This window comes from Bos grunniens, chromosome 26 (genome assembly GCF_055505025.1).
Source record: "Bos grunniens cultivar Pamir isolate PY7600 chromosome 26, Bosgru_T2T1.0, whole genome shotgun sequence".
Taxonomy (NCBI): Eukaryota; Metazoa; Chordata; class Mammalia; order Artiodactyla; family Bovidae; genus Bos; species Bos grunniens.
Genome location: NC_141190.1, coordinates 41,731,262 through 41,745,945, shown reverse-complemented (window position 1 = coordinate 41,745,945; position 14,684 = coordinate 41,731,262). Strand labels below are relative to the sequence as shown.

Genomic DNA, 14,684 nt, shown 5'->3' with positions numbered 1-14,684 from the left:
CGTGGACCTCACAACGGGTCCTCAACAAATAGCAAGTGTCTGATATATATAAGCTGGACGTATGGATGTGCGGAAAGTAACATGGACAGAAAGATGCTGCCACCAGAGCTATCTAGCTGCCACTTAATTCGGGCCAGAACCAGCTTCCTCTCTAACTTTTCTGCACTGAGAGCAGGCAACTCAGCTCAATTAAGCTGTGTGTTAGTCGCTCAATTGCATCCAACCCTTTGCGACCTCCAGGCTTCACTGTCCATGGAATTCTCCAAGCAAGAATACTGGAGTGGATTGCCATTCCCTTCTCCAGAGGATCTTCCCTAGCCAGGGATCAAACCCTGGTCCCCTGCATCGCAGGCAGATTCTTTACAGTTTGAGCTACCGGGAAGTCTACAATTAAGCTGAGGACTGCACAAATGCCTTCATTATAGACAAGGCAAAATGTAGTGTTTGTTTTTTTAAAAAAGCTTTGTGGGGACTTTCCTGGTGGTACAGTGGATAAGAATCCACCTCCCAATGCAGGGGACCTGGGTTCGATCCCTGGTCCGGGAAGATTCCATATGCCATGGAGCAACAAAGCCACAACTACTGAGCCGGCAACCTAGAGCCAATGCTCTGCAACAAGAGAAGCCACCATAATGAGAAGCCCACACGCTGCCACAAAGAGTAGTCCCCCGCAACTAGAGAAAGCCCGAGTGCCGCAATGAAGACCCAGCTCAACCAAAAAAGTGAAATAAATAATTTTTTTTAAGTCTCTTGGAGTCCTCAGTACCTCATAACGATGACAGACTTTCCCTGATTCCAAAACCACACAAGTAGTAACACTGCCTCTGAAAGCTCTCCCTACCCATGAATGCAAAGATAGGTCTAGACCTCATGCGAGGAATAAAGGCTTGTACCCGCCCTTCCAGAGAGGAGTCAAGGCAGAGAGTCACCAATCCAAGAAGGAACTGCTGGAAATGCATCCTGCCTGGCACAGTACTGGGTACAAGGAAGCTGGAAGAAGTGAGTCAGGGTCTTGTCAGCCCTGGAGGAGAGGGACCCTAGCACACACAGCTGGACACGAGACAACCTGTGAGCTGGAAGCAGGAAGCAGTGGAACGCAGGTTCCCTGGCCAGATAATTCACAAGGTGAGCACGCCTCGGTCAAGGTTTGAAGGAAACACTGGAACTTTTCTTGTTTGCTGTGAAGCACGCAGCTGCAGAGCAGGCATCAAGGGAAGCCCGTGGGTTGGAGGGAGAGGCGTCCTGACAAGAAGGAAGAAAAAGATGCTCCTGACATTGACATGACCCAACTGCCTCTTCTCAGGTTGGAATGAGCCCCCATCAGGGAAATGAAACCAACCTGTGCCCTCAGGAGCTTAAACCTGAGGATGCCAGCCAGGAGCTGTATGCTCTCAATGACCACCCCAATGGGAGAGCTCTGGACCTCAGAGGACCACTGAGACACAGTCAGTAACAGGAGCCAGTAAAGCAACTGCTTTATCTTTCCTTTTTTTCCCCCAGACTTGTTCTCTGTAAGCAGAACCAACATACATTTCCTATTCTTTTATTTTTACTTGTTTTGTGGGGGAACGTATGAACAAGCAATTAAAATGGAGGATGACAAAACCCGGGAGGGTGTAAAGAAAGAAAACCTATATAACCAGCTTCCAAACAAAAGAGATCTGCATGGAAGAGCACCCTTCCTCGTTCCCAGTTAAAAATAATGTGTGCTCAGTCGTGTCCGACTCTTTGCAATCCCGTGGACTCTAGCCCACCGGGCTCCTCCTTCCATGGAATTTTTCAGGCAAGAATACTGGAGCGGGTTGCCATTTCCTCCTCCAAGGGATCTTCCCAACCCAGGGATCGAACCCATGTCTCTTGCATCTGCTGCATTGGCAGGAGGATTCTTTACCACTAGCGCCACATAGGAAGCACCTCCTTTCCAATTAAAAACAATAAGCAACAAAAATAAGCTTCAGAAGGGCTTAGGAAAATGAGCTCTTCTAATTAAATCCCTTTCAATCTAACAAGGTGAAAAATACTTGCATGACTTTCCATTTGCATAGCACTTCACAGTGTGCCAAGTATTTTCACGCACATGACTTTTCTTGCCCCCACAGATCTGTGAGCCAGGCGGGCAGGGTAAGTATCCCCAGCCTTTAAAAGTGGAAATCATGATTCAGACAAACTCTTCATGACATGTTCAAGGTCACACAGCTGGTGAGAGTCGGGCAGGAATTCTCATGGAGAATCTCTGCCTAAATTTGGAGCTAGCTCTGTCCTGCCTTCCTCCAACCCCGGGAAAAAAAAGTCTTGGGAACTTTGCTTTCTTTTAACTGGCAGCACTGACTACATTTGCTAAATGACAGACTGAAACTACACACCAGAGAGGACCAGATAAGAAGGGCAGGGGGCTGCCACTGATACCCAGCAGATCTGAAACGAAACCCCCATCACAGATCATTGCTCTGTAGTCCCTGGAGAATTTCCCCTGCCCTCTACTCTATTTTTAGAGGCACTTCCCCTCAAACTTGTTTCTCCAGCTCTTCTTTTTCATGCCTTCTTTCCTCTCGAATGATTTCATAATTCATGGGCTGTTTTGTCATCAGGATGAGTTGCTGTAGAAATGATTTATGGAGTCTATAAACAAAGGACTGTGACCTCAGCGGGGGCAGGGAGGACAAAACCCAGCCACCAGGATGGACTTCACGCACCTTGGCCACAGGTCACAGCAAGAGAGACTAGGGCACCCAGCCCTTCTCCCTAGATTTTCTCCTCCACCGAACTAGTCAGCGATACCACCACCAGCTTCCTAAACCTTCTCCTGAATGTGCAAAAGGTGCCAGGGCCTGCTAGACTCAAACCACAGTTAATTCAAGAACCATCTGCTTTTGGCTGTGGAACTGAGTCCCCCCCCACCACCACCACACACACACACACACACACACACACACACACACACACACGTGCTCTTGACTCCACCCTCAGTCTCTCCCAGCCTCACCCAATCCTGAAGCCTGGGCTCCAGCAAGCCCACAGATCAGCATCTCTCATCTTCCCAATTAGAACTGGTCTCTCCCTACTCCTCAAGCCCTTGCGGTGTCCTTTATAGGGGGTGCTATCAGCATTTGGAGCGAGGCGGTTCTCAGTTGGACAGGACTGTCCCCGTACACAGCATCACTGGCTCTTACCAGATAGGGCCCGCTCTAGTCACTGAGGCGACCACAACATCCTTATGCATATCCAGACATCCCTTCCTGAGACACTATCCTCACCATAAAGTTTGGCCAATGTGTGTACGCTCAAGTATATCTCACACACACACACACAGTCACACACACACTATCCTCACCATAAAGTTTGGCCAATGTGTGTATGTCAGGAATATCTCACACACACACACACACACACACACCCCTTTGGCCAATGTGTGTATGCTCAGCTATACCACACACACACACACACACCTCCCAGCAAGTAGGGACAGGCTTACTTACTTCAACCACCATTCAGCCCCCAGGCCCCTCCTCACTCTTATGGAGTAGTACCACAAACTAGACAAGTATCTGGCAAGCACTGCCTGTTTCCATGGCAATGACAAATGTAAATAACCATGGTACAAAGCGGGATGAAACCAAAGAGGCCACAGGATTCGGCCGCCAGGCCAGCATTCTGTGGTCTAGGGTTTGAGTCCCACCTTCACGTGTGACCGTAGCCAAGACCCAAGACTTCTCTGAGTCTCCCTTTTCATATCTACAAGATAAAACCTTGACCTTCAAGTTTCCTTCCAGCTAAAATATTCTAAGTGGCCAAGCTTAGAGAGATAAAAGGGATGGAGAACAAAAGGAATGGATGGAGGGACCAGAAGCCAATTCTAACTCTCCCAGGGGGAGCCAGGAGAGGCCCCCTGGCTCCATGGGTTTCCATAAGCAGTAATGCCTCTGTATGTCACACTCCCTGTTGCCCGGTCTATCTGAGACTCAGGAAGTTAACTTCTGATGAGAAACCAGTAACAACGCAAGAGCCAAAGATGAGGCTCTGGGTAGCTGAGAGCTGGCTGTGGTGTCTGCACAAGGAGGTGGGTCCCTGACCTATTTACTGCTCCGACTCTCCTTGGAGGAGAATGCCCAGCCCCAGACACTGCCTGTGAGAAGCCCCATGGGAATTCAGTCCCTTCTCACCTGCCCAGCACAACTGGCCCCATTCTCTGCAGGAGCTCCCAGCTCCACCTGAGAACAGGGAAACCAGTCTAGGAGGTCACTCACTCCACAGTTCCCAACCAAATCCTTCCTCTGCTTCTCATCAATTGTCGAAACGGGCCCCATAAAAACACTAGTGAAGACTAGCTCTGAAATACACAAGTGAATCTGAATGGATGGAACCCCCAGATGACACCAGCCTTGGGACAAGACCCCTGACAAAGTCATTTCCAAATACAGTGAAAACAGCTTCTGAGATGTGGCCTCCATAGGGAATCCTAGAGAAATAAAAAGTTCTCCACCGATTAACAGAGTTGCACCCTCCTCTAGCATGAAACTGAAAGGAAATTCACTAGGACCCTTGCTTTTCCATGTACTGTGATAGAAATGACTTGGACAGTCAGGTGTACACATGCACGCCCACATATGAAGACGTGCGCGCGCGCGCACATACACACACACTCGGGCACCAACCAAGACCCCTGGCTACCCTTCCCAGACTTGGCTTCTATTTCCATCCCCCCAGGCCACCTTGGAGACATCGGTCTCACCGTGTCTATTTCATTGCAGCTCAACCCACTCTCACTTTTTCCTGTCAGAGCACTTGACGGAGGCAAAAGATAACAACAATAATAATATCACGGTGATGATGCCGTTTTCAGAAAAGACAGGCACCGCGGAGGACAATAAACGTTGTGGGAGCACCATGCAACAACAGCTTGCCGCAGGAATCCCGCTGTCAATCACTACTTTTGAAGTTGCCTTTCCAGGACGCCCCGAAGGCCAGGGAAGACTCGGCCTCCGAGGCCGCGGGAGCCAAGGACGCCGAAGGAGGTGGGGGGGGGGGGGCGGTGGTGAAAGGGGGCCGGTCACGTGGTGCTCCGGAGCCCCGAAGTGCGCTCACCCGGCTGACGTAACTGTTCGAGAATTTAAAAGTCCCAAACTCGGAGGCAATCCAGTGCGGAGTTTTATGGCTCATCCACGCGCCGCGGTGGCCCGCCAGGGGAGCCCCCCGCGCTACCGGGTGGGACCACACCAGCTCGCCAGGAACCCGGCGGGGATGGCGCGGAGCCGGGGGCGGGCGGGAACCCCGACCTCGGATGGGGCCCCGGGCCGCGGGCACAGATTCCCTCCACCGTGGGCGGGATCGCAGCCGCAGGCTCGCACCCCAACCTCGGGGACCGAGTCCGACCCGCCTCACCCGACGGCACGAGCTTCCTGGGCCGACGCCGAGGGCGTCTGCCCGGCAGACACACACACACTCCGCCGGCAAGGGGACATATATGTGTCCAGTCCCTTTCCTCCCCTTAACCAGTCCCCGGTGGAGAGAGATGACATGAGCTTTGGTTACTTCTAGCACGCCTTTGTCTGGCGGCCAAGGTCCGGGGGACGCGGGTCTCCTCCCCGACCCCGGGCGCTCGTCCTCCCGCCCGCTCTTGGCCGCGGGGCACTTACCGGTTGGGGGCGATTGCAGATGGCCCGCCAGGGAGCCGCCTTCCTTCGGGGGGACGCAAGTGCCCGAGAACCACCCCCCGAGAGGCTGAGGTTTCCGAGGCCGGCGGCGGCGCGGCGCGCGGAGTCTCCACCGCCCGGCTCGGCCCGGAGACGCGAACTTTCCCGGGGCAACGGCGCGGGGAGGCGCGGCTCCCTGAAGGGCTCGGGCAAAGTGGCGGCACAAAAGGCCAAGGAGTGGGGAGAGCGGCGGCGGCCGGGCCAGGCTCCTCCCCCAGCTCTCGGCGCTCCGGGCCGGCCAGCGCGCAGCCAGCTGCTCGCGCAGGGCGCCCGCCGCGTTCTCCTCCCGGGCCAGGAATGCGCGGGGCCGGCCGCGGCGCGCCCAGGCCACCGAGGGGCCCACGTGGCGGCGCGCCCACTCGCCCCGCGGCCGCACAGCGCGCAGGGGACAGAGGGCCAGTGGGACCGACGCACGGACCCGCGGCCCGGCCGTGGCTCCTGAACGGCACTGCCAACTTCCTCCAGAAGTCTGAGTCATGACAACTTGTCACAGTTCTTAAGTTTTTCCACGGCGCTTTCCACTACGCAGGGCACCTCGGGGAAGGCACCGGCGTGTGAACCCACTGAGAAGGCCAAGTACAGGCCGGTGCCCCAACTCGGAGTTCCAGGCGCGCTTGTGGGGACGGACGTGAGGAGGGGACATGCCGGCCCGCTGCCCTCTGGAGCGTCAGAAAGAAGCTGGGGTGTTGTGGGGCCTCACTTGTTCCTGGAGCCAAATTCTGGCCCTTCATTTCTTCACCTGCGGAGTCCTAACGCCGCTTAACCACGGATCCGGATCCGTAGAGCACACGGCGCTCTACAGTTTGCAAAATGCCTTCTCCTGGGCTGAGGTACCCTCTAAAATGGTTTAGTTGCTAAGTCGTGTCTGGCTCTTTGCGACCCCACGGACAGTAGCCGGCCAGGCTCCTCTGTCTATGGGATTCTCCAGGCAAGAATACCGGAGTGGGTTGCCATTTCCTTCTCCAGGGGATCTTCCCATCCAGGGATGGAACCTGAGTCTCCTGCATTGCAGGCAAAATCTTTACCAACTGAATTGGGCAGAGGCTAAATCTAACAGCCCGTTCCTGGGCGGTACTGTCAGGGAAGGAGTGCCATTTGTGAGCTGTGGATTTTGCTTTGTTTCCTCAGAGGGCCCCAGATCAGCTCCTTGGCTGACACAGACCTCTCACAAAGAGTGGCGCTTACCTGCCCACACCACTAAAAGGAAGCACCTTTTCTCTGGAAATTTCTGCATCTAGGCCCCCATGGGGAAGAGACTGTGGCTATAGGTGGACACCAGGCTTCCTATCTTTAGAGTCAAGAAAGCATTGCTATGTTTTATATCCTCTGGGACCAAAGGGCAAGAGACTCACAGACTCCAGGCTTCATTTCTTCCTCTTAAAGAAACAGATGCCCCAAGGCTTGATGGCCCAAAACAAGAATTCTCTGCAGCATAAAGAAATATACTTTTGGGACTTCCCTGGTGGTCCAGTGGTTAAGACTCTGTCTTCCAATGCAGGGGGTTCAGGTTCAGGCCCTGGTTGGGGAACTAAGATCCCAGATGCCAAAAAGGTTAAAAAAAAATAATAATAAAGAAAGAAATACACTTCTATTGCAAAACACCAGGGGCTTCCCTGGTGGCTCAGATGGTAAACAATCCACCTGCAATGCAGGAGACCTGGGTTCAATTCCTGGGTCGGGAGGATCTACTGGAGAAGGAAATGGCAACCCACTCCAGTATTCTTGCCTGGAGAATCCCATGGACAGAGGAGTCTGGCAGGCTACAGTCCATGGGATCAAAGAATCGAATACGACTGAACGACTAACACACACATACTTCTAAAAGTCACATTTCTGATGGAAATTTAAATAGATTCCTTCTTCATGTGCTTATCATGGACTCCATGGTTTACTATTAAAGTGCCTATTTCACTGTAATAACTGACATTCAAATAGGCTAATTTGTTAGACTGTATACCATCAGCTATTGGTAACACAAGAATTGGAATGCCCAGTCTTCTGTGTCCTGTACCCTGATCCCAGGTCATACCCACTTACATAAAAAAGGAGCTCCACTCACCACCTCCTAAGCTTGAGCATTCCAATTAGGTATAGAGCTTCCTTCCCTGGTGCTGCTGCTGCTACTGCTAAGTTGCTTCAGTCGTGTCCGACTCTGTGCGACCCCATAGACGGAAGCCCACCAGGCTCCCCCGCCCCTGGGATTCTCCAGGCAAGAACACTGGAGTGGGTTGCCATTTCCTTCTCCAATGCATGAAAGTGAAAAGTGAAAAGGAAGTCGCTCAGTCGTGTCCGACTCTGTGCGACCCCATGGACTGCAGCCTACCAGGCTCCTCCATCCATGGGATTTTCCAGGCAAGAGTACTGGAGTGGGGTGCCATTGCCTTCTCCGCCTTCCCTGGTGGCGCAGTGGTAAAGAATATGCCTACCAATGAGAATACAAAAGAGACATGGATTTGATCCCTGGATCAGGAAGATTGCCTGGAGAAGGAAATGGCAACCCACTCCAGTATTCTTGCCTGGAGAATCCCGATGGACAGAGGAGCCTGGTGAGCCACAGTCCATGGGGTCACAAAGAGGTGGACACGATTGAGCACACTGGGCAGTGGGGGTTAGATGAATTTGAGATATCGCTGGCTGTGCTAGGTCTTTGTTGCAGCACTCGGGGTTTCTTGAGTTGCCGTCAACAGGGACTCCTCTCCTGTTGTGGAGCACAGGCTCTAGAGCATGGGCTCAGTAGTTGTGGCACATGGGCTCAGGTGCCCCGAGGCATGTGGAATCTTCCCAGAGGAGGGATCAAACCGGTGTTCCCTGCACTGGTAGGCAGATTCTTACCCACTGGACCACCAGGGATGTCTAGGAGACTTTTTTTTTTAACTTAAGTAAATGGAACAATATAATGAACTCTATTATATCAAACAGTTTCAATATTATCAGATCAGGGCCAACTCTGTTGTATTCACATACTCTCTTCTCCCCTGCTATTCAGATTATTTTAAAGCAAATCCTAGATATCATCCTTGTATCAGCTAATATTTCTGTTTGAATCTCCAAAAGGCTAGGGCTGGGAAGGGAATTTTTGAAGGCTGAATCTGTCTTCTCCTCCTATCAAGAGGATCAGCACTGCTGAAGGATCATCTTAACCTTGTAAATATTGATAAGTGACAACTACAAACACCAGACCATGGATCTGAAGCCTACTGCATCTAAGACTCCCAGGATTATTGTTAAAATATTCCCAAAGCTTCTGACTAAAACAGTCAGGAAGAGCTCAGGAAGGTGCATTTTAGCAAGCATATTCTAGATGATTCTGGTGGAGATGCTTTCCGATTCACACTGGGAGAAACTCTGAATCTGAACTTTTGTGGCAGATGTCATTTGTTGCCTCCAAAACGTACGTTCCCTCTCCTGTTTACATACTTACTAATGTTCAAATAATTAGCTTAGATATGGTCATGTGACATACACTTGGGCCAATGAAACAGAAAGGAAAGCCAGCTGTGCTTCTGGAGACATTTTTCTCAGTCTTTAGAGGAGATACAAGACTGTAGATTTTATGTTCTTCAGATATGTTCCTGCCACTCGACACTGTCATGTGGGACCTGATAGAGCTGCTGCAGCCACTTAGAAACAATGAAAAAGACACGAACCAACACACGGAATTCAGGTAAAGGAAGATAAAAAGAGCTACTCTTGAGAGTCACTGGACAGCAAGGAGATGAAACCAGTAAAGCCTAAAGGAAATCAACCCTGAATATTCATTGGAAGGACTGATGCTGCAGCTGAAGCTCCAGTACTTTGGCCACCTGATGTAAAGAGCCAACTCACTGGTAAAGACCTTGATGCTGGGAAAGACTGAAGGCAGGAGGAGAAGGGGATGACAGAGGATGAGATGGCTGGATAGCATCATCGACTCAATGGATACGAGTTTGAGCAAACTCCGGGAGATAGTGAAGGTCAGGGAAGCCTGGTGTGCTGCATGCAGTCCATGGGGTCACAAAGAGTCTGGCATGACTTGGCAACTGAATGACAACAAAAAACATTGTTTTCTTGTATTGGGTTATCTGTTACTTGAAGCCAAAAGCATCCTGAAAAGGCTGTCAACTGTGACACTGAGAAGCACTCAGTTACAGAAAAGAATGTAAAACCACAAAGCAAATCGAAGATCTTTGCCAACAGAGTTCTCTAGAAAACAAAAGGAGAATCAGTGCCTAGGAAATATCCCAAGCCCTGTCCACCAGGCAGTGCCCTCTTCTGTGTTTGCAGCTTCCTTTACACTCTGTTGGGGCAACAATATTTTTGTTTTAGCTGAGAAGTGAGAAGTCAAGTGAAAAATGGGAAGCCAAGCTAGAAAACTATGCCCAAATTGGCCTGATACGTACATTATATCAGGAGCTAATCAGATAGTCACTGAGCACTGTCCCAAGTGCACAAGGGGGTCATAAAACTGTATAAGACAGGACCCTGCCTGTACAGACAGACTCATGCTGGAGGGGCGAGAAGCCAGAGTATGGGATCAAGAGCACTGGCAGATACCAGGTGCAGTCAGTGTCCAGATTAAGAAGAACGGAGAGTGCAGTGTGTGTATAATAAGTTATTCAGGAGACTGAAAGGAACCTTCAGCCCATCCAATTCTATTCATTCTGTTTTACTTGTGTCTGCCCCACTGGGCCAATGGCACCTCCCTAGTCTGCCAATGGCACGATTTCATAGATGAAGCAACCTGGGAAGCAAAGCCAGAGACTGGAAATATGCAAGGCTGGCTGGTTAACTGATGGGGACTATGTGATGCTGAAGGGCAGAGGCCAAACTCTCCCTCTGCAAAGAACACACTAGCTCCCTGCTGGGGGTGTGAGTCGAAATGGAAGTTCACATATCTGACTTGTGGATGGCACCCGCATGGAAGGCTGGCTACAGCCAATTGTCTTCAGAGAATCCTAGGGCATCCACTCAGGGCACCTATGTGTGGCCCGACAGCACAAACTCTCCTAGACTCGAGGGGTTTACTTCAGTCTTTCAAAATCAGGTACTAAGGACTGACTGCATTCCTGGCCCTGTATCAAGTCAGAAGCCTCGTGGTCCCTTGCCCACTTCTGTAGATGGTTGATGGAAAGGTTACCACATGACAGAAACATAAAAGCCATGTTTAAATCCGCCTTGGAAGAGGTCTGGGGAGATTTTCCAGAAGAGGGAATACTTGGAGTTTTATAGGGTAAGGAGGTGTTACCATAGTCAAGTTTCTTATATGAGGATATTTTTAATAGTTATACATTTAAAGCATATTAGGGAAAAGTTATTAGTGCGCCAAACCTGTAACTTCACTGACATTACCTAAAACAAAACTAATGTAATATGTTGAAATAAAAAAAAAGAATCAATGTAAAGAAAAATAGTAAGTAGATAGTAATACAAGTGGTATACAGATGTGATAAAAAGTCTTCAAAGTGGTACAGGGGAGACACACATTGATGAAACACTGAGCCAAAAAAGAGGTGAATGGACTTGGAGAAGAGAAATAGAATGTTCTGGGTAGTGGGAACGAAATCTCCTCTTGAATATAACCAGGAACTGGCTGTGATAAGGAGGCATGTGATTAAGTCACTCAACAAGTATTTCTCAGTGGGAACTTTCTAGAAGCAGGGAGATAGGAGTGAACAGAAGAGACAAGATATCTGCCTTTGTGGAGAATACCTTCTCAGTTCAGTTCAATCTCAGTCATGTCCAACTCTTTGCGACCCCATGAACTGCAGCACGCCAGGCCTCCCTGTCCATCACCAACTCCCAGAGTTCACTCAGACTCATGTCCATCGAGTCAGTGATACCATCCAGCCATCTCATCCTCTGTCGTCCCCTTCTCCTCCTGCCCCCAATTCCTCCCAGCATCAGAGTCTTTTCCAATGAGTCAACTCTTCGCATGAGGTGGCCAAAGTACCAGAGTTTCAGCTTTAGCATCATTCCTTCCAAAGAAATCCCAGGGCTGATCTCCTTCAGAATGGACTGGTTGGATCTCCTTTGCAGTCCAAGGGACTCTCAAGTTTTCTCCAAGACCACAGTTCAAAAGTATCAATTCTGTGGCGCTCAGCTTTCTTCACAGTCCAACTCTCACATCCATACATGACCACAGGAAAAACCATAGCCTTGACTAGACGGACCTTTGTTGGCAAAGTAATGCCTCTGCTTTTTAATACTTTCTAGATAAATACTAATGGCCATCTACATTAATTACCAAATGAGATGCAAAGACAATTAGGGCCGTGTGCTGTTGTAATCCTTTAATGCTGTCTCTTGGACCAGACTGTCAGCTCAAGGGCAGAAAAACAGGACTTCCTATGCCCGCCGGCAGCGGTGCTGACACTCAGCCCAGTGCTTGTCGCCCACTGTCCTTCTGCTTGGCCAGCAGACTCCCCCGCTGCAGGGCCAGACTCCCCCAGCCCTCCCTACTGCCCATACTTCCCTGTTTCCTGAGGCCCTTCTCCAGCATGGCAACATCTCAGTTCAGTTCAGTTCAGTTCAGTCACTCAGTAGTGTCCGACTTTTTGTGACGCCATGGACTGCAGCACGCCAGGCCTCCCTGTCCATCACCAACTCCTGGAGTTTACTCAGACTCACGTTCATTGAGAGGTGATGTCATCCAACCACCTCATCCTCTGTTGTCCCCTTTGCCTCCTGCCCTCAATCTTTCCCAGCATCAGGGTCTTTCCAAATGACTCAGCTCTTCGCATCAGGCAGTTAAAGTATTGGAGTTTCAGCTTCAACATCAGTCCTTCCAATGAACACCCAGGACTGATTTCCTTCAGGATGGTCTGGTTGGATCTCAAGAGTCTTCTCCAACACCACAGTTCAAAAGCATCAATTCTTCAGCGTTCATCTTTCTTTATAGTCCAACTCTCACATCCATACATGACCACTGGAAAAACCATAGCCTTGACTAGATGGACCTTTGTTGGCAAAGTAATGTCTCTGCTTTTTAAACATCTCAGGCCTTCATCCAACTACCAGAAACCCAAACCGAAAGGGCATTTTCACCTAGATTATCCTGTCATCTGCCAGCTTTGAAGGATGACAAAATACCACCCATAAGACAGTGTGCACTCTGCTGTCCCCACTCAATTATCAGATCATGAAAACCAAAAAGGCAATTTAAAAAAATGTTTTGAAATGACCACTCTAATATTAGCTGACATTTCTGAGCATTTGCTACCCAGCCAGCACTCTGCTAAGGGGCTTCCATCTCTCTTCCGACTTCATTCTCACATGACCCTATGTGGTGGGCACTGCTATTATCCTTTGCAAAGGAAGAAACAGACTTGGAGTGGTGATGTCTCTTACCCAAGGTCACCCCAAGCAAAGCCAGGTTCACGCAGAGGCTGTGTGTCTATGACCCGAACTCCTAACCCATCCACAGTGACAAACTAGCTTCAGGATATTTTTATATACTCTGAACACGTCAGCAAAGGAATATGCCATGAGGAACGCAGGACCAGTGCCTGGCTCGAGCATGAGAGTTCAGCTCTCACAACTAATAATATAAGATCCACTTCTGGGAAAAAAATTTTTTTAGAAGGAATCCCTGCTTTGGGCTTCTGAGCTACATCCTCACATTCTGTGAATGGCTGTCCAGGCAGGGAGTTACGTTTCTGAACTGCAGCCCAGCAAAATGTAGTTGTAAGCACAAAGGAAACACTGGATTCAGGCCTTCAAAAATTCAGCCACAGCCTCCACCCAAGCTAAGATGAAATGTCAGCCTGCACCCGAAATCTACGCAGAAAAAGGGCGGGAGCAGTTCCATGTGACTTCTGAGCCTCGTCCAGGATTTCTAGATGTGGCTTTGGAATTTTCCTTGAGTGGACATGAAGCCCACTTTACACAAGGGTCTCCATCGCTTGAACATGTACTCAGCTGTACCTGTATTTGAATTTTACCTAGTCCTAATTTTAAGTAAGTCTGACTAAATATAAAGCAAGCCCTGACTGCTATACCACCTTGCTGGGCAGAAAAGCGATCTTCCCTGGAAGTCAGAGTCGGACGTCTTTGTCACATCAAAGCAATGGTTGAAAACAGAGTATTGATGAAACAAGCACAGCTGAACAGGCTCCGAGGTGATGCCAGGCTGTTGGCCTAAGGAATCACACTTCGGGTAGCACAGCCCCAGAGCAGCGGTTCTCCAAGGGCAGTTTTGCCCGCTGGGGACATTTGGTGCAGGAGTACCTGGGGACATTTTTGATTGTCACGACTTGGGGGATGCGACTGGCATCCAGGGCTGCCAGACAGCCTACTATGTGCAGGACGACCCTTCCATCAGTTACCCAGCTAAGTGAGGGGTAATAGTGCTGAAGATCAGAAACTCTGCCTGGAGCACCTAGCCTTGACCTTCATGGAAGAGGCCCTCAGTCTGAGTGAATGAAATAATGAACGAATGTACGATTTATAACTACAGTCATTCTGTTACTGTGTTACTGAACTAACCTGGCCAGTAGACCTGGATTTCTCTTTTGAGGGAGGCACAAATTATAACACATTTGCTTTGTCTTAAAACCGTGCTCAGGCTACAGAAAGAACTCTTGATGCTTGGGCAGGGCAGGAGTAGGGTACTCCTGGGGAGCTGGAGGGTGAGAAAGCTTCGTAGGCACTACATTTATCTGATCATCTATGGTCTCAGGAGAAAGAGGTTCCCTAGAGGGTGGAGACGTAGGGGGAGGGGCAAAGCAGGCAGAGGGCTCACCCAGGGATGAGTCTGGCCAGCATCTCTCAGCCACACTGGAGTTCCTGCCTCTAATGCCTTTAATGTCTGCCTTCCCCTGGTGGCTAAGACTCTGCCATGCAGTGCAGGAGACATGGGTCTGACCTCTGGTCAGGGAACTAAGATCCCACATGCCATGAGCAACTAAACCCACGCACCACAACAGGAGTCCGTGCACCTCAATGAAAGATCCCACGTGCTACACTAAGATCCAGAGCAGCCAAACAAATAATTTTTTTTTAAGTCTGGACTTGCCT

General features: G+C 50.0%; 1 protein-coding gene across 47 annotated transcripts in view; it reads right to left on the bottom strand.

Annotated features, from left to right (window-relative positions):
• Positions 1 to 14,684, bottom strand: part of TACC2 (transforming acidic coiled-coil containing protein 2) — a 234,989-nt gene that overhangs the window by 129,613 nt on the left and 90,692 nt on the right. The window lies entirely within an intron of this gene.